Below are 6,000 nucleotides of genomic sequence, written 5' to 3' on the forward strand. Positions count from 1 at the left end.
GTCAGTAATGGCGATTTTTGAATGTTTAATATTTCGACTGTAAATGACTACTGGATGTAAATTAGCACTTTTGGAACTAAAACAAGTGTGTGTAGATTCATTTTCCTGCCCAAAATCTGTCAAAATAGAAGCTTCTGAGTAGAGGGAAAAGTCTGTAAAAATGGCAATTTGGTCACGGTGAGGTTTTAAAAAGGGGTTATTCAACATGATGCATGATACAATTGATATTTTTAATTATTTTTCGGACTGCCCAAAAAATCAATTTTCTGATGAAAAACGATGACCTCGGACCTGTCGAACTTTTTCCAGGGTGATTTTTTAATGTTTAATCTATTGACAGTAAAAGAATGTTGGATGTGAATTATCACTTTGTAACTAAGATAAGTGTGTTTATAGAGTCATTTACCTGTCTGAAATTGGCCAAAATAGAATCTTCTGAGTAGGAGGAAATGTCTGTAATAATGTACATTTTGGTTGCTGTGAGATTTTAAAATGTGGCTGTTCAACAGGAGGAATGATCCAATTGACATTTTTAATCATTTTTTGTACAGTCCAATAAATGCATTTTCTGATCGCAAACGATGACCCTGGACCTGTTGAACCTTCTCCAGATGGTAAGTAATGGTGATTTTTGAATGTTTAATCTTTTAACAGTATATGACTGATGGATGTGAATTATCAATTTTGGAACTAAAGTAAGTGTGTTTAGAGTCATTTCCCTGCCCCAATTGGTCAAAATAGATTCTTCTGAGAGGAGTAAAAGTCTCCAAAAATGGCAATTTTGTTCACTGTGAGGATTTAAAAGTGGGTTTTTCATCATGAGGCACGATCCAATTGACATTTTGAATCATTATATGTACAGTCCAAAAAATCTATTTTCTGATGAAGAACAATGACCCCGGACCTGTCGAACCTTTTCCAGATGGTCACTAAAGGTCATTTTTGAATGTTTCATATTTTGATAGTAAAGGAATGTTGGATCTGAATTATCACTGTTGGAACTAAAATAAGTGTGTTTAGAGTCATTCCCTGCCCAAAATTGATCAAATAGAATCTTCTAAGTAGGGGAAAAGTCAGTAAAAATGGCAATTTTGGTCTCTGAGAGGATTTAAAAAGTGTTTATTCAACATCAGGCATGATTCAATTGACATTTTGGTGAATTTTTTGTACAGTCCAAAAAATCAATTTTCTGATTAAAAAAGATGACCTTGGACCTGTCGAACTTTTTCCAGATGGTCAGTAAAGGTGATATTTGAATGTTTAAACTTTTGACTGTAAATGACTAATGGATGTAAATTAGCAGTTTTGGAACTTAAATACGTGTGTTAAGATTTATTTTCCACCTGAAATCTGGTCAAAAATAGAAGCATCTGAGTAGGAGAAAAAGTCTGTAAAAATAGCAATTTTAGTCACTGTGAGGGTTTAAACTGGGTTAATGAAAATTAGGCAAGTGTGAACTTTGACATACCAGCTGGATATTTAATGCATGTTACCAAGTTTCAGTCTCCCTACATCATCTTTTACAACGAGAACTCCATTCACGGATACTCCTTAAACAACTTGTATTCAATGACAACTGGAGAAAAGAACAACCCGGTAACGCTTAAGCAAGACAATGAGTGGGAAAAAAAGATCAACATAACCACTGGAAGAATCCCAATACCAGTTTCTAGTCCTGGACAAATTTGGTATGTAGTGAGGATGCCTGGATAGTATTATGAAAATCTGCTTGTGGTAAAATCAGATTTTTCTGAATTACTTGATGGCCAAAGCCTTCCTACTCTGTGGACTGTCAACACATCAACTGTCCTAAGTGAGCCAACATTAGGATACTATAAAAAGATATGTTGGATATAGTGATGGAAGTCGGAATTGAAGTCAACAGAAAAAAGGTCATGATTCTTGAGAGCACCTCAGGATCAGTGCACTGGGAACTGGAAATCAGTTACAAACCAGGGAGCCCAAAGCCAGCCACACTCCGAACTGGAGATCACAGGTCCACGTTTTTGTTCTGAGGAGACTATCAATTGGAGACCAACAGTACAGATTTGCCAGTGAAACAGAATTTGTATATGTTCCATCCTTCATGCCCCAAGGTTATCCTGGAGTTGAGAAATAACACAGAAAAAATAACAGCTTTTGATGCGGTTTTATTTCAGCAAAGTCGTCATGCCTGCTACATGCTGCTGAATGGCCCATTGGCATCTGAAGCACCAGGTCCAGTGTCTCTTACTAAGCGGAAGTTGAAGGAAGACATCACTAATGGTAAAGTCATCTGGCTGAGTGGCGACGACGAGTACAGCGAGAAGGACATCAGGGATTTGTTCTTCAGAATGAGATACAGCAGTGAAATTGCATGATGGTTCTAAACATTGCATTTTTTACATCTATATGAGGTGACAATACTGTAAGCCTGTAAACTTTCTTTCCATACTTGTTTATTTCCATCTCTCTGTAATCAATAAGATATCAAGCAGTGCCTCAGGACAGACTCTAAAGATCTGTTGTAAATGTTTTTATTTTTGTCAAAAATCTTGAGCATGGTTTAGCTGTATAAAAAAGGCACTGTAAACACTATTTAAAATGGAAGCATATTTGCACTTTTTTACTAAAGAGGTTTTGGAAGGTAGATGCCCGCAATAGGTTTGTTGGCCCTTGCACATTAAGGCCTTTTTTTATTTCTTGTCCCTGACCCTCAAGGGATCATTATTGGTGTCCTGAAATTCAAATACAAGCTTCGAAGTTTTTTTCTTATTTGGACTGAGCATGGGTAAATTTGTTTGCGAGGTTAAGGTGGGTACTTCAGTTAATCATCCTAATTGGTATGAGGATAATGCTTAATTTTTTTTACTCCATGAAGTAATTAAGGCAGCCTGTTGCCTTTATCCATAAGGCAACTTATTATTGCATTCTTGAAATTGTGAGGCCACTTAGGATAGATAAATATAACATCAAAATGTTGGTTTTTTTTCAATAACAAACTTGTAAAAGGTTCTATTCATCTAATCAAATGTTGTCATTAGATACATTAAGTTTATTGTTATTTGGGCTTTCAATCTCATAATTTACAAGAACTAAAGATTAACTGCTCTGGAGATGCAAGAGTTTGACAAATTTACTAAAGTGGCTATAGCATCTGGCTGGATATTAATGTACACCCATTTAGCATGTTTGGTTTTCAAGACCTGATAGGATACCACTGGTTTTTTTCGTTATCTGAGATGACACTTCTTCTATACCAATGGCTCTAGTAATCCTGAGCGACATCCCCTATAAAAAGTTTGTTAAAAGTGGCCAGTGTAATGTTACAGTTTCTTGTAGAACTATGGTTTCCAGAAGAATATGTAAAACTGTTAGTTTTCTTAAATATTTGGGGTCCTGACTTAGTAGGATTATCAACTTATATGGAACATTTTGAAGAATATATTGTTATCATACATCTTCCATATTTACTCACTCTACAAATCTCATGTGGACTCATATTGCTTTGTTGTGGAAAAAACCACAGCATGATCTAAATGTCTGTACCCCACACTCAAAACATACAGCATTAAAAACATAAACACAGCAGACTAAAAAAGAACGGAATGGCCTACAAAATTCAAAACTTAATGAATTTTCCTTTCTACAGTTAGATGACGAAGCCAAAAACTTAGGCATCCTTCTTTATCAAATAGACAGTGGGTCAAAATGCCAAACTGATATGAAGTATTCATGTGGATCAAAACACATTCACAGGCCATCTCCTGTTTTGGACACAAGGCATATGATATCAAGTTGGAATAGAAAAACAAAATCTAGAAAGAGAAAAAGAAAAGCAGATTCTCAGTCTACCAGCATTTATAAAAGAAGGAAAGGGGCAACACTTACTGACCTAATCTAGAAATCGCAGCAGAACAAAAAAATATTCTGACCAGGTGCAGCATAAAAAATGAGAACTTGCCCACTACCAGTAATCTCCAAACATTTAGCCACTCAACTCTGGAACTACTGTAACCAATTAGACACCATGACATCTAATGTACAAAACCTTCGGGCTCTACTCATTTACCTGAACAGAGGCTCTCCCAACTCAATATCAGTTTATGCTGTAGTCCCAAATACAACACTCAAGCACGTAGTCTCCCCAGGAGATATAGGGCACCCATCTCTCATCAAGCTAAAGGCAGAGTCCTTCGCCCACTAAAGTGACTATTGTCAATGAAGGCTACATCTTCTTAAATCTCAATATCAATTGAGGGCTACCTTCTGATACCTATGGAAACTAAAGTTTGCACAGGAATCGGAATTACCAAATGTGTGATAATTATCACACCCCCATGCAGTTATCCCGATAGATACTGGCAGGTCAAGCTTGCTGAAATCTCTCAAGGGACAAATCCTGGAAAAAAAGCAAAACATGGAGAAGTCGGTGTATTAAAGTCAATGATGCATGTTATGCTGCATTTTCATATCGAAAACTCTGAATATGCAGTATTTACCAGACGAGTAATTACCTCAACCTTGGGTAATGGTATTTAGCCTTACTCCCTACTTGTAATGAGGGGCATAAGCATCTGTTATTTAAACCACTCCTAAAATAACTCCACTTGGACACCAATGTGCTGGTCAGTCTCATATTATAAGTGACCTTGCTTATCACCTCAATAACTCTATGGGCGTAGTAACGAAAAATGTTCGGCAGTGGCGGCTCCCCCATTGGGGCGTGGGGGTGTTGCCACACTGCTTTCTCGCAGTGCGAGAAGGCAGAAACATAAACGGTATAAACTCCCATTTATGTTTCTGCCTTCTCGCATTGCGAGAAAGCAGAAGTGCCTCTGGGCCTGGTTGGGGGCGTGGGGTGGGCGGTCCTGCTCGAGGGCCGGGGGGAGTGGCTTACCCACTGTTTTGGGTACTGACTGTTTGGTCGGCCCTGAGCCGACCAAACAGTCAGTACCCACAACAGTGGGTAAACCACTCCCCCCCCGGCCCTCGAGCAGGACCGCCCACTCTCTGTCTTTCTCTAGGCAGAGAAAATGTCCCGGCTGGGGCGCTAGCCTGCTGCGCCTACCTGCGTTCCGATTGGCTTCCATTGCGTTGTGTAGTGGAGGGAAGCGGACTCACCACCAGGACGGGCCGGAGCGGAGGCAGCACTCAGGTACGTTTACTTTTATTTGAATTTATTTCGTTTTATTCCCCACCCGCGGGCCGCGATTCCCCCCCCCCCAGCATGCCGGCTGCCGCTGGACTGTACATATGATTTTCCTTCTCCCAACAGAGTTTGTTTCATCTTTGCACTGGGCCGTAGTCATTTGAATTTTAAACGTTCGTCATTGAAATGCAAAAAATGCCGTCGCAGCTTTCTAGTCAAAGTCAAAATTCCTTTATTCGATAAATTAATATCATAAAAGACACATACAATCCTAACAAACACGATTAAAAACATTGAATAAAACACACAATTCATGCCATGAATCCCGATCATAATATGACCTATTTCATATTCAGATATAAATAATGTAAAAACTACAGTTATAAAATTTGTACGTAAAATGTTAAAAAATGATCTAATTTAAAACCTGCAATGGAAAAACAATTTTTTTCCTAATACGCATAGCTGCGACCAGGAAGCTTGCGACGTGAAACATAATTCGTGGGGTACTTAGTTGCAGTAAATATATAAGTGCTGGCCTAACCTGTCTAAAACCCAGCTCCCTCAATATCGGCAGCAAAAACTTCCTCCTGCAATCCTTGTAAAAACTACAGAACATTAAAAAATGTAGAGTGTCCTGTCTTGAACTATTGTCACATTTGCAGGGTTCTGAACGATCCACGGTGCACCAGGTTTTAAAAAAGCCCAGAGAAAAGTGCACCAAACTAAACCTAAATCTGATTAGGAGCAACCGGTGGTATGAGGCATTCACAACAATCAGATATGGTTCAGGACCAGGGGAACTGATCAAGGCATAATTGGCTCTAACTGTTGGCTTTGTCATTTCTAGCTCCTCACGTTCTAAGGAA

The 6,000-nt window shown here is 38.7% G+C and overlaps 1 pseudogene; it reads left to right on the forward strand.

Moving 5' to 3' along the window:
* The window catches only part of LOC146804997 (protein FAM234A-like), a 112,422-nt pseudogene extending 110,062 nt beyond the window's left edge, over nucleotides 1–2,360 (forward strand).
* Nucleotides 2,361–6,000: the final 3,640 nt, after the last annotated feature.

The sequence above is a fragment of the Triturus cristatus genome, chromosome 8 (assembly GCF_964204655.1).
Source record: "Triturus cristatus chromosome 8, aTriCri1.1, whole genome shotgun sequence".
NCBI lineage: Eukaryota > Metazoa > Chordata > Amphibia > Caudata > Salamandridae > Triturus > Triturus cristatus.